We start from the raw sequence: 26,356 nt of genomic DNA, 5'->3' as shown, positions 1-26,356 counted from the left end.
TTTTTTGCTGTTTAACATTCAGGCATTAGATGTATTCTCACTGCTCCCAAGTTTCAGAATCAGTGATTTAATAAAAAGAAATCACCTTCATGCCTACCATGCACAAGGCCCAGAGTTCCATCCCCAGTACCATAGTAGAATAAAAAAGAAACATAATCATTTCCACACAGATCACATAGCTGAAAATATTGCGACTATATTTCTACAATTCATTGATTATAAGGCAAAACTAGTTGAAAAATCATATATGAACATAAACTCATTACTAGAAAAATTAAGTTACTAAATGTGTAACTTGTACATTTATTTCCTTATTTTGCCAAGTCAAAAAATGTTATTTAATAATATATTATGTTTAGAAACTGTCTGATCACTGGTAAAAATAAAGTGTACCTTGCTGAGTATTTGTTTAGTTTGGAGATAATAGTCACAAAGACATTCAAGCATGATAGACAAGTTAGTCCAAATAAACATTTTTTTAACTAATCTGAAAATTACAGCAATACATAATACCAAAAAATAAAACAAAGTTGGAATGAACCCAACTACAGGGTGTAAGTATAAAAAAAAAACAAATTTTCAGAAACAATAATAAAACTCACTTTAAGGAAAAGAAAGGGGGGAATGAGTTTCATCACTTACCAAAAGGTGAGATATCCTTGTCAGACACCTTGTTCCTTAAAGTATCGAGGACCACAGTGGGAACCTGCAGTCTGTGGTTGACCTTATGTGGTTGGGGATGTTCCTTCTGCTGTGACTATGTCCTAAGAGCCACTTGTGAGGTCTTGGATACAACAGGATTTTTGTTACCAGGATTCTTAGGCACTGGAAATTGTTTGGTTTGAAATTATTACAAAAAAATTTAAAATATTAGCAGCTATGTAGAAGATAATTGTAGAACTACAAGAGTCTTTTCTGATTTCAGAATACTAAAATACCCATCTCTCCTAGCTGTTACTTATAAAGGCCAGAAATTGAGAGGGGGGACCTTAGTTACAGAAAATGAGAAAGCACTGGCAGGATAAAGGTATTTAATTAAGGAAATTAGTAATCTTGAGGAAGATGAAATAGGAAAACACCAAGTAAAAAAATAGAAAGGTGTATGGTTTGTGTCCCCTGAATGGGGTAAAAACTGCAACAGGAAAATCACCAGGAATAATTTTGTAAAATGACATTCAAAACTATTGGACACATCTGAGCTAACTTTTAATTTAATAAATTCTACAAACTGTAACCTATTGACTATCAAATTCTTCTATAGAGAATCATATATGTAAGCAAATAATGAACAATTGCTTATGTATTACACTATGCAAAAAATTCCATGGTAGAAAAAAGGCAAACCAGTTTATTGGGACAATTAAATGTTATGCATGTAGAATCTTAATATCTAAACAATTCAATGTCATGTTCTTCCCTCATGTGACACACTCAGAAGCTTGGGATAAGGAAAGAAAAGTAACTCTTCCAAGGTCACATTGTTAGTCAGTGTTGTAAGCAGGATTTGAAATCAGAGCGCCCTCCCTGAATAGAACAAGCTCTTCACCATGACATAAAGTTCCTAACTGTGAATCTTCTAAATTAATCTATTTAACATTTAAATTCTGTACAACATTATTTTTCACATGTTTACATACAAGGCACAAAAATTGTTCTAAATGAAAAATGCCTTTGTTTAGTGTGCATTGATTGAGACTAGCCCAAGGAATTCTACATGCTAGTCAAGCGCTCTACCACTGAGCTATATTCTGAGGTCCTTCTTTTTTTAAAATATCTATTTTTTTTAGTTTTAGGTGGACACAATATCTTTATTTTATTTTTATGTGGTGTTGAGGATCGAACCCAGCACCCCGCACCAGGCGAGCGTGCTACCAAATGAGCCACATCCCCAGCCCTGAGGTTCTTATTTTTTATTTTTAAGAAATGCATCTCTCTTTGTTATCCAGACTGGCTTAGAACTCCTGGGCTTATGATCTTCTCCCCTAGTCCTCCTGTGTAGCCAGGACTAACTACACATGTGATCTATCAAGCCTGGCTCATCATTAGGCCAACCTTTTAAAATGCTGAGACCTACACGTCAGCCTAAGTTGTGGCCCACTTGGTGGTAGAATTATTGTTTTAAATAACAGCTGAATATGTGTCTGGGAACCATATAGGCTGTGGATATACATGACAGTACAACATCCAGTCCTGTGCCCTCTGACCTGTGAGGCCCCAACCCCTCAGGTTGCACATTGCTTTGTGAGTATTTTGGTAAGAAAACAAGCAATGCAAATTTGAACTGCATCTGCCCATGTGTCCTGTAAATGAGTACTGGCTGCAGTGGAATGAAACCAAACAACATGAGTATGTCCATCGTCTTGTCCTCCATACACTAACTCAGCTGGACACAAAGGCTTCATCAAGGACAGGGGAAAGGTTATGCACTTGAGAACTAGAAACCTACTTGTCTATACTGGGCCTTATCCTGTCACCATGCATGTCACTGCACAGGAAACAAACACACATGGCAGTCAGAGTCTGCAACCATTTCCAGAAAAACTCATGTGTGTTGGTTGCTGGCTCACACTGCAGAGACATCACGTGAAGACTCTCCTCATCCATCTCCAGCTCCAGATTGGACAGGTACTGCTTCACATTTAGAACTATCAGCCCATCTTCATAAAGCTTTTTGGTGTTGATTAAGGAACTTCAGCATGCCCACATTTTAGGACCATCTGTCTGAGCCACCTCCAGCACTGTTGCATTTGTTCTACCCTGGCTAAGAGACCTGAAGGATGGAAAGGTCCTTATGCAACTCACTTGAGCATGGGGTGATTTTATCTATTTGAAACTTCCAGAAACTATATACGTATTCTACATTTGAAAGGTCACATGCCTCATTCCCTAAGCAAACTGTTAAATGGATCAAAGAATATTGCAGATAATAAATCGTCTTTTTTGTTGTTTAAAAGGAATTACACACAATACATACAAAAAAATGTGTTTGGCACTCATTCTGATTCAATTAGGAAATTCTAATATTTTCCTCTACAGAGCATTCAAATGTTTATATAGAAGACAGTGAACAATTATATAATAAAGCTCATGCAAGAATTCAAGGCTATAATCATTAAGCCTTGTATTATCTTTAAATCTCCTAAAAATGGTGTTTTAAAGATTCAAATAAAATTAGCTCCACTATTCTCAATTTTTTTCATATTCCTTGGGTTGAATGAGATGAGTTTTTATAATAATATAATAAATCAGTTAATATAACAATCATGCAAATGTGATAATCTACACACATAAACTGTTTAGCACATGAATTGTTAAAAATCATTTTTTAAAATATTGTTTTATATATAATGGAAACTGTATTTCATTAACCTGTAAACATATGATTTTAACTCTGTGGGCACCTGTTACTTTATTCATATGTACTAAAATATCTCTGCAGTAGTATTTTAATTGCACAATTTAAATATTTTCTAATATTCTCCTTCCCTTCCCCTCCTTTGGGCTCTCCTAATTTCAAGGCACAGATTATATTAGTTTTTTTTCTGAGAGCCTGGAATTATGTCTGGCCACAGTTCCCCAAATAATCATGAAACATTTCACAGATCTCATGGATCATGAATTCAAAAGCACAGGCCCCAACAGATTAAATTTGAAGTCAGTTTGACATCTAAAATTCTGTTAGGGAAAGAGATTTCAAACAATGCAAATTGTCCAAAAATATACCAGGTAGGAAAATAATGCAATGAACTGAGCAAGAACTATGTGTGGCTATGCAAGTCCTCCACCACTTATCCCAAACCCTTCTCCCATGTCTTCTTCCTTTATATGAGAGCCATGGAGATTGAAGCACAGGTTCAGAAATAGACAAGGAGATCACATGTTCAGAAATAAAGGTCTAAACTTCTTCATAAGCCCTTTTACAAGTCCACAAACATTAAACTGCATAATCATCCCACACACACCACCTTACTAGACACATTTTTTTCTGGTTGAAAAGACAAACATATTTATTTTTGTTCTAGAAAAAGATTGACTTATTTTGTCTCCTAGTCATTTTTTACTAAGGTGACAACTAAATCTACCATGTGAATAAGGAGACAATACTGTTTGGGATATTTACATATTTACAAGAAAGTGTTCTAAAAATAAGGAATAAATATCTATGATTCATGTTCACTTAAAAATAGTTGAAAGACAAACTTTTTATGAATAGTCAAAATTACACATGATGCCAAGTTAGACATCTACTCCAAATGAATTTTTGATGGTGATTCTTGGTACATCCTAATATAATGTCTGCAATTCTGCAGATATAAATATGTAAAATTTCTTCATTAGTATGAAAACTCTAAGCTTAAGCTCTCTAGTCCCATATGTGCCACTGGAGGTGAATCTCTCACTGAGTCCTGAACATGAGACCTGGGTCAATGTTAAGTGAAGCCATTCAGTCAACTTGCCAGATCTCTTTTGCAATCATCCTTAGCTTCTCAAAGCTGACCAGCCTATTTAGGTTTGAATTGCTTCCTGTAATTGGCAAAGAAGAAAATGGAAATCACATGGCATCTATTATATACTGCTACAAGTGAAGGTGGAACTCCCCTACCTTGCATTTACCTTCAGGAAAAAATGTGAGATCCTTCTTGATAACTGGGAATAGAGAAATTATGGGAGGTTGCAGGTTTTGACTTTTGAGGACATCGCATTATTTTGCCATGTTCCTGGAAGGGTCAAATAGGTCTTGGAGATCCTGAAATAGCTTTTCATATTTATTGGGAAGTTTTTCCCAGGTTGATCCCATTCTTGCCACTGGTGCCAGGTTTAGGCCACTGAGAGAGGAAGAAAGAAAAGAGGGATGCATGTAAATGTTCTCTTCTGAAATGGATGAAGCAAAACATTGCACTGCTTATTTACTGACAAATACATCTGCATGGATGCTTTCCATGGCTGGCAATGTATAGAGTCATGCAGAGTAAACTTGGGTAATCCTGGGTGATGAGAATGCCAGATAGAAGCAGAGTCAGGGCCAAGACTGTGGGTTGGATTCTTCTTCCCTTTATACTCCCCTGATCTGTTTATTATCTGCTAGAGTGTAGGTCCCACAAGTCCTCAAAGGTCTGTGAGTATGAGCTCAGCCCCTCCTCCATAGTGCTATTGGAAGTTGATAGAGGGTGTCTTTAAGAGGAGGGATTAGAGAGACGTCTTAGGTCACTGAAATATATCTAAAATTTGATGCTGGGACCCTGAATTCTTTCTTTATCTCTTTTTCCTGTCTGAGGCATGAGGTAAGTAGCTTTATTCCACCACATGCACCTGTTTTCCCCAACACAGGCTAAAAGGCAACAGAGGCAAATGACCACCACCTGAAACCTCGGAAACTGTGAGGCAATATAAACCTTTCCTCTGTATAAAAAGCTTCTTAGCAACATTGTTACAACAATGAAAGCTGAGTAGCAAACCATCAGCAAAACCTCTAGAATACAAGTTTTGTTGCTTTTCCTCCAATTAGAACAGTGTTTGGCTCACAGCAAGCATTTAATAAAACAGAGTAGGAAAATGCTCTCCAGTAAGAAATTAAAACAAAAGACACAATAGTCATGACACCATGATCAAACTCCCATCAGATAAAAATGATTAACTTTACAGTCATATTTAACATTAAAATAACTATTTTTTTTCATTTGCAATTTCTACTATGTTTGATCTAAGCACTTAAAGGGGAGGAAAATTAACATTTATTGTGATGCAGCTCCATGCTCTCCAATGGAATTTCACATACATCATATCAAATAATCTTGATAATTCCTTGTGTTATTATTATTTTAAAAGGAGGTTAATTGATGTTCCCAGCAGCTCAAATAGTTTTCACACAGTCCAAGATAAAAAAAAATAAAATGTGATGGATTTCAAATGTCCAATCTCCAAATCAACATATGGGAGGTTCTTGAAGGTAAGGATTAAGAATCAGATAAAATAACTGTTCACTGAGAGTCAATGACAATCTAGATTACCAGAATGGTATTAAAAACCTCAGTCATTTATAAACTATCATGTCTTATAAAATCATATGATATCCCCAGAGGGAGATGATTTCTAATCTGTAACATAAACTGAATCTGAAGACTGATATGTGCTCTTACCTGATGATTGCAAACATTGAGTTAAAATTCTTGCATTCCCTAAGGTGCAATGCTATCTTGATAAAATTCTTAATGAGCTTCATCCTCTTCAGCTGGTTTGTCTCTCAAAGAATTTCAGATGCCACCCAAAATGTCTCCTGGTTAATGACTTTTACAAATTTCTTCAGGTTGTGACAGCTGGATTGTGACTTAAGTTTAAATAAGTCCTCTATATATTCAGTAGGCTCGATGTTGCAGAAGAGTTCAAAACTTCACATGGAGAGCTGGGTGGCAACTTCCACAGTACTGAGCTGAAGAAGGGAAACTTGACCCTCTAGGAACAACTCCTGAGCATCCTCATCTGAACAAAGCACTTCTATCTCCATGTTGTTTTTCAGATAATACCTGTGAAAGCAGAAGTGTGTTAGATGTAGTCCAGGCTAAGCAGAAGCCTCATGATATCTGTAAAATGTAATCCTACTTTCTAGGGTAAGCTTGACAGAATACAGAATTGAAACCTGGAAGAGCTCTGTTTACCCATGATGGAAAGTGCAGTTGCTGAATCCATTGGTAGAAAACAGAACCCATATGTCAGAAAAGGACAAGAACAAATTACTTGGGATTTCATTATTACTGACTGAGATACTTTTTCAACATTCCTTTTCTGCTTTCTAAACCATTCCATTCTTTCTTCTATGGATGAGAGAAAATAGTTATTTATAAGTTTAACAAAAAGTTCAGGCTCTATGTGTGAGCAGAAAAAGTCATATCAGGGACATTACTCCATTTTGCAAGAATAAAAAGAAAATCTGACCATTGAGGGGCCCAAATTAGATCAGTTCAAGATCATTTAATTTTAAAAAAATCCCCAAGAAACCTAACAGCTATTCCTTCATGTGATCTTATGACAACAACCCTAAAACAGAACTCAGAGCTAGTCCATCTCATTTTAAGCAACTTATTGAAAACAGCATTTAGTTATTTGCTATTTCCTATTTTCTCCCTTCATCCCAGCCTCCTTCCTTCCTTCATTCTTGGGAGGGCAGATGTTTTCTCTAATTAAAATTCTGTAAATGAAGAAAGAGTGGAAGTCCCATTAAGCTGGACTTGTGCAAATTTCACAAAATATCTATGGCAGATAACAATGCATACTGGGCTTTTGACATTCACAGATAGAATGCTCTCCATTTTGATTACACATTAAGCCCATGACAGAGATCCACATATATATTTTTTGAATAATGAATGTGAATCATGAACTTGCAGCTCGATAGTGATCTGAAGAATTCCACCATGATTACAAATATATCAGTGTACATTCAAATGATAATTGAGAAAAACCAACTTCCTAAAATAAAACTATTTACTACTGTTGAGGTTGGAAATAAAACTGAAGATTACGAACATTATAGTTGATAGCTATAAAACAAATTTTGAGCAACGTCAATGGTAGTTTAGATCTATAACAAGGAAAATTTGAGCACAACAGAACCCTCCAGAAGAAAAATGGAATAGTGTTATTTTTGTGAAAACTCAATTTTCAATCTGTATTGGATCTAGTAATTATTTGAGATCCAAGACCTAACTACTTCTTTCCAACTTCTAGTTAGTTGTGGTTTGAAAGTAAAATTACATATCCACAATAACAGAAATGTCACTGAAAAGAATGACAAAATCAGCACTGCCTTCTTCCATGTACCATGGGGTACAGGCACTTATACAACAATCAACCAAACTCTGTAGCAACTGGAATTTGGTTCCAGAATTCAGGGGTGTTTTCTGTAGTGTAAAGCACAATGATTGACTGGACAGAGTTATTCTACCAAATACACTGTCGTAGATATCTCAGCCTAAAATAACTAAGTTCCTTGAAAATCAGGTCTGGGGGAGCATGATGATTGAAAATGATTAGAAGCACTGTTTGTGAATGCACACATATAAATAGGAGGAAGCAGCGGGCTCTACTCTGCGACTGCACCTCAAGTTCCTTCTGTTTTATCAGCAGGTATTCTAGAGGGCAAGCCATGGGGGAGGTTACAAAATCACTCTCATGAACGGACACCAGAGGCTCTGGGGCAGTTTCACGAAGATGGAGGTGAAATCTCAAGGAAGCCCCTGCCACACATGTAGGGCCTCTGTGCTGCTGCTGCTGCTGCAGCTGCTGGTGCTGCTGCTATGGCATCTGCTGCACCAGGGCTGCTCCCTGTGGGCCTCCCTACATGTACCAGGGCACGTACCAGGGCTGGTGGGCAGGCGCAGAGGGTTTGATTGCTGTGCCCTTGTTGGTTCTGCTCTTGGTGAAGGCACTGAGCTCTTGTCACTGTCTCACGCGACCCTGATGTTGGCAAGGTGGGCTGCAGCACATAGAGTCCCCTCCCTACCCACATCAAGCTGTGGGACTCCTCTGAAAGGCAGCAAGGACCAGCCCTGGGCCTTCCACCGCATGAGTCCATCCAGCATCCAAGCACCCTGTACACCCTGAACTCAGGCCATCCTTCCCACTTCACTTCATTCCCTGTTTGCCTAATTCCTTCCAGGAAGGTCACCCCGCTGGATGATACTTCCTGTTAGAATTATAAACATTTAATTCTATTCCCAGAGAGACCGCTCCAGGGTCCTACTCAGCCAACACCTGTCAGGGTGCCAGTGGGTTCTGGAAGTACAAGGCCAAAGGGCAGGGTTATTCAAGTTGCTCAATGACCAAAGTCCCCCGCCAACACAGTAAACATCACATATTATATCTGTCAATGTTACAAAGTTAACTATTTCCATAACTGTCATGCAACTTTGTCTGTCAATGAGGATGATAGAATAAATAAGAACAAATATTTTTAGAGTCATTATATTGAACTCCTTATTCACCATTGGAGGTTCTCCTCATCTGCTCCTGTGGATGTGAGATTCGATCTGATGGGGTTTCTTACTCCTACAACAGCTTTGCTACTGCGTGCTCCCTTTGTGCTGTCGAATAATTTTTTTCCTTATTTTTTTTTCTTTTTGGCATCCTAGGGATTGAACCCAGGCGTGTTCTACCACTGAGCAACATCTCAGACCTTTCTATTTTTTTTTTTTGAGACAGGGTCTCCACTATGCTGCCAGGCCTGGCCTGGAATTTGCCATCCCACCTCAGTCTCCCAAATTGTTGTGATGACAGGCGTGCACAACCTCACCCTGCTAATTATTACATTTTTGTATGTTGTAGGTTCAGCAATACAATTATATATTGTTCTATGCAATTGCTTTTTTAAATAAATTAAGAGAAGAAAGGAAAATACACTTTTAGAGTGTCTTTTCTAATTACATAATTGCCTTTGTCAGATTCTTTCTTTTTTTCTGTGGACTTGAATTGCTGTGTTGGGTCACTTGCTTTCAGCTGGAGGGAATTTGTTTAGCAGCTCTTGTCAGGCAGGTCTGCCAGCCACACAACCTCTGGGTCTAGGATATTTGTGGACAGCCCACCTTCATTTGGCTGTGTCTCAGATGTGAAGCTGACCATGTTTCTATTTGAGCATGTCATTCACTGCCTCCTGGGAGCGAGAGCTTCTAGTTCTGGTGAATATGAGCAGCTTTTCTCCTGCTGGTTTCTGCTCTCTTCTTTGTTTTTCAGTGGTTTAATTCTGATGGGTCTGCTGGGGCTCTCTTTGCACAGGTCCTACTGGGTGTCATTGAGATGAATGGTTTTCCTCAAATCTGGGAAGTTTTCTGCCATTATTTCTTCCAATATTTTTCCAGCTTCTTTCCCATTCTCCTTTCAGGCCCTCTCATCACGTGGTGCACTTAATGGTGTCCCCATTCTCTGACACTATTTCTTCTCTCTCTGGGAGATTATGTGAACTGTCAATTTGTGTTCAGATTCACAGATTCTTTCTTGTGCAAGTTCAAATCCACCATTGTGTTCCTACAATGATTTTTTTTTATTTTAGTTATTGTACTTCTTACAAATTTTCATTGGATTCATTTTTCCCCTTCCTGTCTCTGTTGGTATTCTCTCTTCAATGACACATTTTCTTCATACCTTCCCTTACTTCCTTAAGTGGAGTTTGCTTTAGTTACACATGTATAACACTGCTTCAGTCTTTGCTAATTTGACATCTGGGGCCTCTCATGAGCAGTATCTGTCACCTGCTTCTAATACTGCTATGCATGGATGACACTCTCCTGCTTCTTTGACCCTCTTCTATGGTAGTTTCTTGTTAAAAATTGATCATGTTCATTTATGTATCACAGTAACTCTATATGCTGAGTGCCTTCATTTATTCTTCCCTGGGCCTCGATTTCCTGTTTATTTATTTTATAATTTAGCTGGACCATGGTAGTGGAAACAGTTTCTCTTAGTGTGCGGCCTCTGATGTTGATGCTCAGTAATTACAGCCTGGGGCACACAAACCGTGCCTAGGGAAGACAGCAGGGCAGATCTCCAAACCCTGGCTCAAGCGATCCCCTGGGCTGAGCTTCCTCTGGACTCTCCTTGCTGAGTCTCTCTGCAGGTCTCACTTCCAACTGTTAATTTCTACTAATGGCCAGATGACTGCTCATCTGTTTTTGGCAATGCCCTGGAGCAATTAAATTCATGTGTCTTTGCAGGGTGGTTTTGAGACAAGTTTTTGAGGTGTGACACTAAGATGACCCTTTTGCTCTGGCTCTCCTGGTGAATACCTAGCTGGACTGTGGTCTAGCCTGTTCTTGTGAAGTGATGAGTGTCCTCTTAATTGCTGGCCACCCAAATCTCCAAGCCTTCTCAGTGCCTGCAGACTTGACTCTCACCACACTCTGTCCTGATGAAGTCAGTTCCCTTGGGCAGAGCTTCAGAGACTTTGTTTTCCTGGATGCTCTCCCCCTGGCCAGAATTCAGCATCACTACTGCCTGGGCTGGGCTGTGGTCCAGGTGGGGAGAAGTGCTGTGGCCTGCCCCTACGCTGGGAATGCAGCAGTCCTCAGCTGGAAGTCCAGGAAGGGATCTCTGTCTTGGCTGCACCCACCCAGAATGGAGCCCCTGTCACAATGCAGCAGGTGTCAGCAAGGAAGACAAGGGAGAATCAGGCTGAGGATGAATGCCAGAGTCTCATTGTTCTTATTATGCCTTAGTAGATTTTCTTGATTCAATGGGTTTTTTCATTCATTGTACATCTGAGGACAATTTCCAGATATTTCAAGTGGTTGTTTTAAATAATTTGCCACAGTTGCAGTAGCTTCACTAGGGAGAGGGTCCACAGCCATCCTGGAGGCTATCTTAGGTACACATTGTTTTCAGAGTTGCATAATTTTACATCCTTCTTTTTTCACTTGGCTTAATGCTTTTCCACATTATTACAACCTCTAAAAATGTCATTTCTGATTATTGCACAACAGCCTACCAATGTGTGTTGGGCCATCCTTTCACAAACTTCAGTTTAGAAGAGTTTCATGTTTACAGCAAAGTTGAGGTAACAGTGCAGATTTTCAGTGTATCCTGCACCCAGTATTAGCTATTACTGACATCTTACATTAATCAACGGTTTGCTTTTACTTTTTTGCTTTGTTGGGTGATGCTGTGATCATCTTGCTACATACATGGCTGTTTGTATTGTTGGCTCTTGGACTAGATTTTTTTCAGAAATAAAACCACCCAATCAAAGCACTTTAGAATATATTTGACTATAACATCAAAGTCTCTTAACATAGGTCTATTGTCAAATTCTGCTAGTGTCTGAGTGCTCATTTAAGTTATAATTTCTAGCCGAATGCAGTACGCACACCTATGCATGGTCCCAGTTTCTCAGGAGGCTGAGGCTGGAGGAACATGGGTGAGAGGCCAGCCCGGACAACTTAGCAAGATCATCTCTCATAATAAAAAGATTTTTAAAGTGCTGTAAAGTAGTTCATTGGTAGTGTGCCCCTGGGATCAATACCCAGTACTTGAAAAACCAAAACAAAGCTGTGATTTCTAGATTTGCTCAGGTAAAAGGTGTGCCTCTTCAGAATGGCTTCTAGCAAAAGGACTGATTGTGGTCCTTGGTATGAGATGATCTTGACAGAACAGGCCAACCTGTTCATGCCTAATCATGCTGTCGCGACCCCTCGCCGGCAAAGGAAACACGACACAGGATTCTTCTTTCAGTAGTTACTCAGGACCTTTGAATCATGATGAGAAAACAGGAACAAGAGAGCGAGCGGTTGGTCTGCCCTACCTTAAGTACCCAGCCCCGCCAATGAACTAGCACCACATGGAAAAATCTAATAGGTACAGCGCAGCGGAAGCAGGCCAGAGCCCAGCCCCACAGCCTTACAAGGAGTTGTTTACTTCTAACAACTCTAACCGCTAACGAAGAAAAAGCAGAGACCAGCGCCATATTCAGGGTGCGGTCGCTGGCTCCCAACATCATGCCAGTCACCCTCAGCGATGCAGCAATTCAGACTAAATATATTAAAGGGCATTTTCTAGTTCAACCACAGATAAAACATCAAACAATTTTTATGCCAGTTCAACTCTCTGTGGTAGAATGTTCATCTACATCAATGAGTCTCGGGTATGATTTTCCGACCAGCAGAATTTCTGGCCTCAGGAGGTCAGAATGTCAGAGAGCAAGGGCTGATGCTAATGTGCAGGTGTGGAGGTCAAACCTCAAACCATAAAGCCTGACATGCTTAGGAGTCAGATATAGCCCCAGAGCTTGTGTGTGTATGATGCCAACCTTTTACCTTTTCCCAATGGATAAGATAAAGAATGAAGAAAGGATGTGAGATTCACTTCATGATAATCATTTGGGAGTGATCTGATATAAGAAAAGGATGTAATACATCATTAATGTTACAAACCCACTTTTTGATATTCAGGTCCATCTGCTTTTGACTGCAGGGGGGTTGCTAGGGCTCAGAGCACAGAGCAGGCAAGCTCGATGTACTCTTTGAACTGGGATCTGAGAGCAAGGTCTTGGTACTGCCTCTTAATCTCCTGCCAGGACCAACTCCCATGAAGTAGAGACAGACACGCTGGAAAGTCCCTGCCATTCATGTCTTAAACTGGAGACCAGAGTAGCCACTGGCCACAGCCCACAGTGGGTGACACTGTGGTGGCAGGGAACTGTGGTTACACATCTTTGAGATGGTGCCTTCCTCCACCCACCCCCAGCAGTGATAAGACTACAAGGGTAACAGCTTAGCTTGAAGGCCCTCTTATAAGTGCCTGGAGTGCAGTGTAACTTCATGTATCTGTTACTTCCATCTGGATGGCCAGTCCATTGTGGAAGGTAGGGTGTTGGAATCCACTGTTCTCACGTTGCCCTCGCTTTCCCTTTAGATCTGTGAGTGTTTGCTTTATATGTTTAGGTGCTCTGATGTTGGGTGCATGAGTACTTAAAATTGTCATGTCCTGTGGCTGTACTGGCTCCTTTATGACTAGACAATGATCGTCTTTGTGTTTTTTTATAGCTGGTGAGTTAAAGTCTAATTTATCTGATGTAAGTGTGTTCCTCCTGCACTTTCATTTGCATGAAATATGCTTCAAAGTGTAAGGGACCAAGCCTAACCCTAGCACCTGGGAGCTTCCTTAGAGTTCAAAACCTCTGCCTTCTCCCTCAAAACATTCCCTTGAGAGGAGGGATGATGGTTGGCCTGGGGCAGGCAGAACACACAGGAGGCTGAGCCTGAGCCCCCCAGGGAATCTTCCTCACCATCCTGAGCTAGAGGCTAAGGAGTGGGCAAGACAGGAGTTGGCCTGGATCTAAAGAGAGGAAATGGGAAGTGAGAGGGGACCATGACACTTGGAAGAGAAGCCTAGCAAGGCCAGAGAAGGGCCAGGCACCCTTTCCTGAAATAAACTGGAGCCAAATTTCTGATCGGTGGCTAAGGTGAAAGAGGGAAGAATATAGATGTCTAGGAGAGCTCGTGCATGGGAACCCCACCTCTGAGTGAGGAGAAACCCCACTCCTGGGTTGGCAATGCGAACAGAATAGCTTTAATAGGTATAGCATCCACCCCTTCCCCAGAACTTAACAATTACTAGGAACCACCCAAAAAGGGCTTGAAATTCTTATGTAATCCAAAGTGCCTTCTGGTGCTTGCCAATCTGGGATAAAAAGGGTGCTTCATCAGAAGGTGATCTAGTGCCAAATCCCCCCTGTGTAGCCAATCAGACTCCTGACCCCACAGTGCTCCTCTATCCACTGTGATTCCTTGGAGGGATCAGAAAGTCTTCCAGAGGGCCCCTCAAGGGAGCCTGATGCACTACCTGAGCCCTCCTCCAAACTGAGTGCTCAGCCTTTCCTGCAAGCCAGAGCCCCGGCAGTCTCCACAGAGGGCCATCCACAAGCAAAACCCTTCTGGGACACCCTGTGGCTCCGGTAGAAGAAGACAGTAGCCCTCTGTCATTGTTTTGCTTGATCTGGAGACAAGAAGAAATTAAAATATTGAGGCAAAAGAGCACTCTGGAGTTCAGAGACCAGACAGGTCAGAATGTACTATGATCTTAAAGACACAAATACGCACCATGCAAACTGGCATTCCTAATAATGGCCTTTGGTAAATAGCAGTGTGCTACAGTGCTCAAGGAGTTCATCATGGCTTTAAAAATAAGACACATAATATAACTTGCACATGCAATTTTTCTATTTTTCCCCTTAGAGCTAATCTTCACAGATTGTCAGAGATGATAATGATTATTGTTCACTCTGGAAGCTTCTGCCTGGGAGAAGACAGCAGAAGGAAACTGTGAAACATAACATTGGCCCAGTACATGAATTCAGGAAGTGCTACCTATGACCTAGCTGGACTATGGTGCAGTGAAGGAAGTGGCTGGTGGAGGAGAGGGTGAGTGAGGAATCATTATTGAAGGGTTATGAGCAGGGCTAGGGAGCTACTCACATTCCTGGAAGATCAAGATGGATAAAGTCCCATGATGACATCACTCTACATGGGTAGAGAGGGAATCACTGGGAATTTAACCCAGGGGTGCTTTACTATATAGCTATATCCCAGCCCTTTTTATACATTTCTTTTTTTTGGCGGGGGGTGGGTGCTACTGGGGATTGAACTCAGGGGCAATCTACCCCTGAGCCATAACCTCAGCCCTATTTTGTATTTTATTTAGAGACGGGGTCTCACTGGGTTATTTAGTGCCTCATTGTTGCTGAGGCTGGCTTTGAACTTTCAATCCTCCTGCCTCAGCCTTCTGAGCCACTGGGATTACAGGTGTGCATCACTGTGCCTGGTTCCTTTTTTTACTTTTTATTTTGAGACAGGATCTCACTAAGATGCTTATGGCCTTGCTGGGTTGCTGAGGCTGACCTTGAACTTGCAGTCCTCCTGTCTCAGCCTTCTGAGCCACTGGGATTAGAGATGTATGCCACCCACACCTGGATTACTTTACATATTTTTTAAACCTTATTGAAATTTATTTTTTGCTTAAAAAATAAATGTTTAACAAGGCATGGTTGTGCACTCCTGAAATCTCAGTGACTCAGGAGGCTGAGGCAGGAGGATCACAAGTTCAAAGCCAACCTCAGAAACTTATCAAGGCCTTAAGCAACTCAGCAAGACCCAGTCTCTAACAAAATATATAAAAGGGGGGGCAGGGACTATGTCTCAGTGGTTAAGTGCCCCTGAATTCAATCCCTGGTACAAAAAAAAATACATAAATAAATAAGTATTTAAGCAAGTCAAATAATGCAGGGGCATATCACAGTCATTCCTTTTTTCCTTCCATATTGTCAGTGTTCTCCAGAGAAACAGAACCATTAGGATGTATGTAGAGATGTATGGAAGAGGTCTGGGATGTAGCTCCAGGGTAGAGTGCTTGCCTGGCATGCTGGAGGCCTTGGGTTCAGTCCCTAGCACCTCACACAGCAGCAGAGGCAACTGTATCAAAAACGCTCAAGTCTGAACAGGTGTCTCCATCTAACTCCACTCCTCCACCAAGAGATGAAATCCACTCCAGTCCTCTGATTTGAAGAATGCTCTCAGCGTGCTGCTCTCCTGGACCCTCCCATGTACTCATTGGCCTCACCCCCTAGGTCAAGGGAGGGAGTCTACCTCCTGTTCCTGATCTCTGTCTACCCTCTGGGATCAAGGCCATAGTCCAAGTAATTCCTGGAATGTTACTGGTATTTCACACATTAACCAAATCAAATAAAATAGCCTGAATTGTAGAATTTGCTATTGACCACAGAATTGCTGTCAGGGACACCAGAGCTATTTTTCTCTAAAAAGGCCCTCAAGTTACAAAATATGCAAATTACCCTTATACCAGCAATGTACCGAACAGTATAAGATTCTGAGTGCTTAAAAATATTCACCCAACTGGGATGATTTCAGATTAAAGAAAATAAGGACTGTGCAATTACACACACTTACCTTCACAAATAGAAAGCAATCTGTGATTAGAACATGGCAATTAGTTACAAAATGCTTCACATGGATTTAATTACCCATCAGTCTACATGTAGCTTAATTACTTTTATCTCATTGCATCAGTAAAAGATTTCTGCCTGAGGCAACTGCCAGTCATATATTTATAAGGCTTCTAGACTTTACAGTGAACATATTATAACATTCAGGCAAATGTGCTAAAGTTACAGTCACAGACATTCTTAATTTTAGGCCTCTGGTTTCAGTTCATGACTACCTCATCCTTTTTAAGTCAACTACCACCAGCTTTCAAACTCATAATGTCACTTATTTGGCTAAATAACTCTCAACATAAACTTTACCTTGGTATACTCTAGTCCTATAAGAATCAGAAGGAAAGATCTTTGAAACCCAAACAAGTATCTTTTTTGCCCTGAAGCCAAGGGTACAGTATGCTCCTGCAGGAGGTGGACAATCACATTCACAAAGAAGGTGGCCCTCTTTCTTTAGGATGGCAGAAGAAAAGTCCTCTTAGTCCATGCTACTCTGCTGCTGATTTTGCAAAGATGGGGGCTTCCTGGGGTGAATTTTTTGAGATTCAGAATATAATAACTGTCTTCCTTCCCAAGCCCCACCTCAAGCAAAAAGCTTTGAAATCCAGCCAAGCAGGGTGTGGTTCCTAGCTCCTCTGCTCATTAACTCAGGTCCCCAGGCAAGTCACTTATTGGACCTGGGGGAAAATACTAACCATCTCCTCTGACTGCTGAATGCAGTAACACAATTAACTTCAATAAAACAAACAACATCGAGGTCTGGCGCATGGCCAGGATGTAACAATACTGTTGGGGGGTTCCCCAGGAGAGGCCGGTGTGGACCACATGAATCCATCAGAAAACGTGCTCTCACTGGAACTAAGTTGAAAATGCCTTCCAACGTCTTTCTTTCAGGAAACGTTTTTTGGAGATTGGTTGGAAAATTCATTTCTCTAAAATGAACTTCGGGACTGCAGAACTTGGTATGAGGGGAATCTAGCTTCGGCCTAGTTCAGATCCACTGAAGACCTCTCTTCTGTTCAGGAAGGCAGATTTTGGGGCAGGTGGCCTGTGCCAGTTCAACTCAGGGACTCCAAGGAGGCTTTCCTCAGGGCTCACAGGTCATCAGGAACCCTCTCCAGTTCCTCTTTTACGCAAAGTTTCTTTCTACTTACTTAAATATAAATAAAAATGACAGGAAATGGGTCGGGTGCTCCTTGTAGAGAGCGTGTTAAAAAGTTCAGATGGGGGTTTGGGGGGCAAGATTGAGTAGGCCATGGTGGGAGGCATCTGGGGTGATTGTGATCCTGACAACCACATCTTGACAGAGCAGTTTGGGGCTCATGAGAGAGTATACAACAACTTAATTATAGTCATGGAAACCCTAAAAAAATGTAATTCCTTTCAAAACCTTTCAAAATTCCTTCCTTGAATATATTTAACTTTCATACTATGAATTCATTTTCCCCATTATTGACCCTCTATTGCTATGGCTTGGAACTGGTTCACATGTCACCATGATGTTTTCTACTACATTTGGAAGAAGTAATTGGAGAGAGAAGTACATGATGCCACGTATTATGGTTATGGGTGGGCACTAAAGCAGAGGCAGAAAAACCCCGATGTTTGAGATGCAAAATACATAAATGGAGATGATCTATATTGTAAGATCAATCCACTGAGGATTTTATGAATTTTACTCCATTTATAACTTTAAAGCAAGCAATAAACAGTTGTTGTTCAAAAAAATATCAAGTCCCCTCAGGTAAAGGTCATTTTTTCTTCCCACTGCAGGTCACCTAGCTCTTAGCACAGTGACTCTAGAGCTTTATTACTACTGTCACTAAAGGAAGGAAAGCAAAGGGGCAGAAGCGAGGGAGACACTCAAATACTTCACTGTTACAAAAAGCACTTAAAGTTTTCCCCAGTATTACTATGGTTAAGGAAATCATGTTTTAGAGGTAATCAGAGTCACAGAGACAAATGACACCCACATGTAAAAAGAGAATGTCCTTGCACTTTTTACTCCCTTTGGTAGCGTGCTGGCAGGGTGCTTACCAGCAATGGTGTAGTTCTATGTGGAGGGCGACTCCTGGTTCTACCTCTCTCAGGCAGTGAAGAGCACACACTAATACACCCTGTGAATGTGTCTGTTATGGGCACAGTGGTACTGGATGATTGTCCTTCACTGCCCAAAAGTCTGCAAGTCAACAACACAGCACAGCGCCTGGTACCCACACAAGGCCAAGGGTCTTACAGTCCCTCTCCCAGGGGAAGTGACTTCAAGGGTGAACTGTAACTAGGAAACACCTCACAGATGGGAAGGAATGCACATTCCTATATGTCCTGTGGAATGGTGATTCAGGGTAGAATAGGCTTTAGAATTTGCATGGGGATGGGGGTGGGTGTTCTGGCCTGAACACTTACCAGCTCAGTAGCCTACGCAGCCCTGACTACCTGGACTTAGGTCTTCCCACCTGTGATATGACAGTAATGGTAATACCCCACGTGGAGAAGTGGATGTAAAGGTTACATGAGATCACTCATGTAAACAACAAATGTCAGCCACTGTCCTTAGTCTGTAAGATACCAAAGAACGGGGAGGGGATAAGAATCCCTTCCAGGTCACAACATGGGTCTTCTTAGCAGGACCCGGGATCATTGCTTTTGGAAATAGTAAATGACAATTTGTTTACTAAGGCATTTGGGTTACTCTGGAATTGCAATTTGGAGAAGAAAACTACTTCTTAGACAGTAAAGTTACAATAAAAGGGATAATTATGGCATAGCCTGTTCAGACCTATAGGCAGAAATTGTCCTGTCTGCAAATGGGAACTACCCAAGCACAGAAATAGAGCTGGGTGCAGGGCTTGAAAAACAATAAAGTTAATTAAAAGAAAAAAATACTTTTTATAGAGTTCAAAAAAAAGTTAATTTTTCTCAAATTCACATTTATGGTGTTAACAGTCAAGGAGTTAAAAAAGCAATGAAATAAATGCTGAAAACCACTTCAACTGACTTCTCTTAAATAGCTTTCATTAGTGTGGTTTGAATCTTTTTAAAGTCATTAAATGTTTACAAAATTAGATTTTTGTTTGTTTGAATGCAGTTTCTCTTGGTAGTTTTTGTTATCAAGAGAGAAGTTCAGAAAGTACTTACACTTTTCCTCCAGAAAATGCAAATCAACTTGATAAAGACATTACCCTGTAAACCAACTTTATGAAAATAATTTAAAACTAATAAGAGAACACAGTTTTAGAGTATTTAAACAAACCCTGGAGTCATAAATCAGAAACTGATACCCTTTAAAAAACAATGTACAAAGGCTTGGAGCCTTTTCCCTTTGTATTCTGTGAATAAAAGGGGAGGAGGTGTTGACTCGAGTCTTGGCTTGGCTGATGAGCCCTAAAGGGGGTTATCAGGGCCCCTGGCCAGTGGGTGGACACATCTGCTAGTAGCCCTAGAGGTGGACAGGTGGAAAATCTTCAGATGTCATCTAGCAAAACTTAAAAATAATACATTGGCCTGCTCTCTGGCGGCCTCAAAACAATAATAATGCCTAACTTGATGATCATGAATGTGAAAGAAAAAGCTAAATATAAAGCAAATGTTTCTGCTAGTAACATGAAAACACACAAGGCCCAGACAGGAAGTCTCGTCCCCGCCCCTTCCACCATCTCGCCTTCCGCCCGCAGCCCCTGGGGCACCACTTCTGTTCTCCTTTTCATTTTCTGTTACCCTGCGCCATACAGGAGATGCTCTCATTGGCTCCCAGGTGAGACTGTACCAGAGGAAGAATGGGGCAGTATCTTTACATGCCCCCTCCTCAGGGAAGACCTGGCTTTTCCCCAAAGAAAACCCAGCTGACAAATGGCTGCATACATTAAAGTCATCTGTTGCCACCATCTTCCCAGGGAAGATACCCACTCAGCTTAGACCTTTGAGTGGGGATTTTTGCCACCACTGGGAACCCGCCACATGGAGGAACTGCCAGGAACTAACAACAGCTGGAAGGAGAGGCTCACTCCTACTTCACAGCGCTAAGACTGGGGTCAGTGTATTTTCATTAGAAGATGTCATGAATATTGACACATCGGCTTTACTGATATCATCCTCAAGCTCAGATGCAACTCAAAACAATATCCCAAGATAATATGAATCAGGACTCAAGTTCAAGCATAATTTGAGTTGAACAGATTTCTGTATGAAAAAGGTATTCCCCTGCCCCCCACCTATTCTGGGTTCTCAGCATCTGATTTATAGAAGAATTTCAGACATCTCAGAGACAGTCTCTGGAGGGAAAATGATTTTAATTGGAGCTTTTCCAGTATTGCCACACTTTAAATAAAATATCTGATTTTGTCAGATCTTGGTTTCTTCATCTGAAAACCAAGGAGTGTAGACCAGGCTATCTACTCAAGGTTTCTGGGTTCAAGATTCATTGACATGGACATAAGGAATGGGTCCACTTCTGAAAACAAGCCCCATGTAACACATGGCTTTATACTTCAAGTGACTCATGGATCCACAGAGAACAATCTGTAGAAAACTCCTGGATTGTATGTTCCAATGGGATGCTATGATCACTGTGCCTAATGAAACATTTTTTAAAACAAAGGCATACTGAATTTCTTCACATGCCCGTTTCATGAATGTTGAAGGATCATTTGCAAGACACTATTTCCTCCCAGATGCCTAGGGCTCCCACGCACTCCTTCTGCATGACTGTAACATAATTCTCTATCGGGCAAGGATGGCCAGTATTGACTGGCATAGGTCTTAAGTATTACATAATCTCCCTGGCCTGAGACTTTCAAAGCTCTCACCAAACATTAATAACATAGCTAATGAAAACTAAATAAGATCTTCAGAAACAAACTATTCCCCTTTTACATCAAACACAAGCTATTCACTTTGCAAAACAGAGTTAAGACTGGTTAAGAAAGAACCAACTGGGGCTGGGGATGTGGCTCAAGCGGTAGCGCACTTGCCTGGTATGCGTGCGACCCGGGTTCAATCCTCAGCACCACATACCAACAAAGATGTTGTGTCTGCCGAGAACTGAAAAATAAATATTAAAAATTCTCTCTAAAAAAAAAAGAAAGAACCAACTACCAATAGATGATAGTTCAATTAATATCTTCTAAGATTTTAATAAAAATTAACAAAAAAATTTATATTAAGGTCAAGATGAATATTAAAGAAAATATAATGTAATTAGGATGTATAGTTCTTCTGAATTTATACTATGAAACCACCCCAGGGTCAGGGGAGAATAACTCTTATCCCTGGATTCAGGCCTACCAGTTACCAAGGCAAAGAGGAAATAGTAAAGCAAAAAAGCACATCTCTGATTTTAAAAAATCCAGGATGCAATTATTCAAATATCTTTCACAGTCCAAAATTCTAGAGCCTACAACACATATTCCTGTCCAACATAGGTCAAACATTTTCATTTTCCACATAGCTATACTAGTGCAGTGGAAAATCGATTAAAAAGTAATATTAATGCAAAAGAAGAGTACTGGACTTGAATTATTAATAGGCAATACAACTGTCAATGTTTTTGTTTACCATTCTTCACTGCCCTTGCAAACAATTTCAAAATGGGAGGCGCCGAAGCATGAAGATTGTTTGCAGCCATGGGATTTGAAACCACAGTGCTGGGAATTGGTGGGATTCTTGCCTCCTTGGGTTATCAGACAGTGTGAACTTTCTTTGAAAGCAGACTATAAATTCACAAGAGAGTCCCTTGCCTTCCATCAATGACATATTTTAAATGACCCCCATCTGCCATTTTAATGTATTTTTCCCAAAGACTTCCATAAATATTTAAAATAAGAAAGGCACTCTTTAAACACGATAAATAGCTTATGAAATTAAAGTTGGCTGATGGATTACATTGTATACATAATACACCATAAATAATGACAAAGAAAATATGAGTAGCATTACTAAATGCATCTCGCTTCTCTTGACATTTCTTAAGGAATATTCAGAAGACACTTAGGTATGAAGGTCGAATTAACTGACATCACAGGGTGAATAACTCTGTAGAGCCACACCATTCCAGCTTTGCATATGTCCTCTTGGTACAGTGTTCCACTGGGAAGGCTGACACTGGCTTTCCAGCTCTCAAGAAGTGTCCACCTACTACCTATATGCAGAAGAGTCACAGAAGTAGTGGGGCACAGATCTCGAGGCCTGGGTTTTAGTTTCTTGTATTCAAAAGGAAACAACATTTAACACTGGACATTTCTACTGACGACATTCGATGTGCATTAATTAAATGAGTGTGTGCAGCTATTACCAGGTCCAACCACAGGTTGCACTGACAATTTCTCAGGAGAAATGCTCTTTTTCTTCCTGGATCTGGTCTGGCAGCCGGCTTGCATCCTTTCCACTCTGCTGAGCACCCCCTTGTTCTAACTCCACCTCAACAGAAATGAAGAACTGGCACCTCTTCTCCTTGGAAGTCCTGATCATTTGAATTTTCTGTCCAATCAAATAATTTCAACATCTTTTAAATTTTCTCAGATCTCTTTCCTAACCCATTTTTAATGACTTTCTCCAGTGTGTAACAGAAAAATTATTTCTCAACATTTACACTGCATACCCCAGGGTAATGTTAAATCTTTCAAGAACAATATCTCCTCGACATAATCTATGTGTGCTACACAGAGTTTATTTCTCTTTTTGGGTGAGTGCCAAGCCCCAATTTTTTACATAAATAACTCTTCAGTTCAACATACCATAGAGCTATTGGTGTGCTTGACCAAACTTTCCACAACTAATTTAATTCTTGTATTCTCTTGATGCCTCCAATTTCTCCTATTCATGTCATGCTTCAATAACCTTTGCATGTTTTCATTCCATTTACTAAATAAAATGCAACATTGTTCCAGTCTAAAATCATCTGCAGAAAACCAACCTCAGCCTGCTAACAAGCTCTGACACCATCCAACATTCATGGATTCATTTCTCTAAAAATTGTATGGGAAGAAAATGCTAAAACTTATCAAGACTTTTATTTATGCCTACATAGTTAACACTAACTTCTTCCTTCTCATTTAGATAGACCATCACCACTTCCTAGAATAAAACAAAGCTGGGTAAAACATTCCTCAAAATGCTGTAGAACTTTCTAACTAGTACCTTCAGCTAGATACTTTGATTACTAGTAAAGGGTCTAGTAACTTCCCATTTGCTATACAGTATTTCACGGAACAGATTTCATCAATGCAAAATAAATCTTTTGTTTCAAAATGCACTAAGGAAAAAATGACAAAAATGCTTTCACTCATTATAAAATATCACCAACCACAAGATGCATCTTCATTTAGATGTAAAAATAAGTGCACCCTAGAATTTATTAAGCAAGGTGCTCTAATTTTCTGCTATGAAATAGTAATGTTCTATAATAACTATATCCTTGAGCATACTAACATGGTATTTAAAATGTAAGTTCCAGAGTTATTGACATGACACAGGTCAATCTACTACTAAATCAATACTCTGTTAGAATTTTGAACATCTTAAATACCTAAGAGTTTATATGTATATACTCCCACACACCCAATACCTTTTAAAGTCACTTTCTTTCTTCTGTAACCTCTGGCTTGTCTCAAGTATATTTTAGTCAAATACCATCCCTCCTAACAAAGAACTTATGCCTAAGGCTTAATTGAAGGCATGTGCCTTAAATACTATGCACTTATCATAATGTGCCATCTCAAATGATATACAGATGCAGTTTAGATTATAAAGTGTTTGGTAAATGATGGACATTTCATTCTATACATTATTTAGACTCATCAACCCAAACTTTACACAATTAACAGTACTCTAAGAAAAAGTAAACTTTAAAATCAGGATTTATTTATAGCCTAAAATGTCAAAAGGCTTTATAATGATTCCTGCTGTCTGGTTTTGAACGTGGATTGATGATGGAAGTGCAGTACACCCTTTGCATTTTACTGGGCAGTGATTCATCTAAATAAAAACAAATTAAACAAATTTTAATTTGTTCCTCAAATAGTACCACAAGGTTGAATTAAGTCTGATAAGGTTTTGTTTTTTTTCCCCCTCTCTCTACCACTGGCTAAGGTGGTATGACTTCACACAAAACCAGTTTAAAATATGTGCAAATATCCTGTTACACATTATTCAAAGTGCCTTGAAGAACCCTGCTCTGGAAAGCCCGTGGAGGTACTTCACTGAGAGCCACAGCATTCAAACAAACTAAGGCCTGCAGAGGAGCTGCACATCAGGGCCAGCACCTCCTGGTCTGAGGAGAGGGGTCTGATTTACTCTTTCAGCCTAAAGGAGGAAAACAGCCCGAGTCTGCAGCTGTCGAGCAGCTAGTGAGAGAGGGTTTGAGCTTCCCAGAGCATTCTCTCACCTGGGTGCTGTTTGAGCCACGTGTGAAGAACAGAAACCAGAGAAGGTAAAGCTCAAACCCGAGAAGTTACTTCACCAACAGGAATGAAAAGAAGTGATTCTCAGTAGTTGTTGCCAGATGTTAAAAGGTAACCTTGAAATCAAGTCACAGAGCTGGCCAGGAGATTAAGGCTGACAACTGTCTGGAGGAAAATAGGCAATGATGGACCACAGGGCCCTCCGACTTTGATTCTGAGGTCAAGTTGAGAAAAAGTAAAAAGTCAAGATTCCTAGAAAATGCATTTAGTTTCCTCTCATTTCACTTGAAATTACTGTGAGACATAAGCTTAAAATAGACCTGAGACCCATTATTATACATATTATTTTTTCTTTTTTCTAATACTGGGGACTGAATTCAGGGAACTTTGCCACTGAGCTGCATCCTCAGCCCTTTTTATTTTTTGAGACAGGGTCTTGCTAAGTTCCTTAGGGCCCTGATAAGTTGCTGACGCTGGTCTCAAAATTGCAATCCTCCTGCCCCAGGCTTCCAAATTGCTGGGATACAGGCATGTATCACCACATCCAGCTGTTTGCATTATTTTTCAATAAGAAAATTTAAACAATACTTTAGATTATAGATCCACTATATGGAGCTCAGGAAAGGCAAACAATGAGCAGAGGTCCACAGATTCTAGAAGCAGTTTTTTTTCATTCTAACTGCTTTCTTGGGCACATGGTCAATAAACAATGATAAACTAGCATCACTCTTAAATACTAAGTGGAACTATGGATGCCAGTAAATAACCCTAAAAACAACAAAAGTAGTTTTGGTTTAGTTACTTCATATACAGTCAACAAAAATGTGATTGTTTGAACCTATTTTAAGATTTTCGATCTTGGAATTATGACAAAGGGAAGTGGGAATTCAGGAAAGATAAGGAAAGATGAAAGTTCCCAATGCCGAGACAGTGATCACAGGTTGTGCCTTGTCTCTCAATCAAGAATGGAACCTCCTGGCTTCCCAGGCTGCTCACTGTGCCTCACCTCATCCTGGAGCTGGCGCTCCCAAGTGTGGACTCTGGGTCCACCCAAAAGTCCACCTTTAATCTGGTCTTCACTCTTCATTTATGGTTCTACCTTTCAATGTCTTCCTGGAAATGACATCATTCAGGTTTTGAGCTCAGATCCTGCCCTTGGCCCCTGTCATTAAAACACAGCTAGACATATGTAGTCTGTTGTTGAGAGCCACAGCCAAAGGGGCCCCAGCAAACTTCTATCTGCCAGCAAACTTCCGGCTGCCAGCAAACTTCCAGCTGCTGGCTGATGATTGGCTCACAGTGGCCCCAGCAACATCTAGCTGATTGGCTCCTCTGCGGTGATGTTCATTGGGCTGTTTCCCTGCCCTTCAGACTGCCAGCTGATGATTGGCTCACAGCGGCCCCAGCAACATCTAACTGATTGGCTCCTCCACGGAGCTGCTCATTGGGGGACTTCTTTGGCTCTGCCCAC

At 40.5% G+C, this 26,356-nt stretch overlaps 1 long non-coding RNA gene across 2 annotated transcripts; it reads right to left on the bottom strand.

The window, feature by feature from the left end:
* Window positions 1-651: 651 nt before the first annotated feature.
* Window positions 652-26,147, bottom strand: LOC144372584 (uncharacterized). Of its 2 annotated transcripts, none has more exons than XR_013432552.1 (4): window positions 25,892-26,147; window positions 6,138-6,521; window positions 4,604-4,826; window positions 652-825 (listed from the first exon to the last, which is right to left on the bottom strand). It is a non-coding gene; the product is annotated as an uncharacterized LOC144372584 (long non-coding RNA). The 2 variants fall into 2 exon arrangements; XR_013432553.1 differs by having other exon boundaries at window positions 4,615-4,826.
* Between the last annotated feature and the right edge of the window lie 209 nt (window positions 26,148-26,356).

The sequence above is a fragment of the Ictidomys tridecemlineatus genome, unplaced genomic scaffold (genome assembly GCF_052094955.1).
Source record: "Ictidomys tridecemlineatus isolate mIctTri1 unplaced genomic scaffold, mIctTri1.hap1 Scaffold_135, whole genome shotgun sequence".
Classification (NCBI taxonomy): domain Eukaryota; kingdom Metazoa; phylum Chordata; class Mammalia; order Rodentia; family Sciuridae; genus Ictidomys; species Ictidomys tridecemlineatus.
The sequence above is the reverse complement of the archived record's forward strand: the minus strand, read 5'-3'. Positions and strand labels throughout refer to the sequence as shown.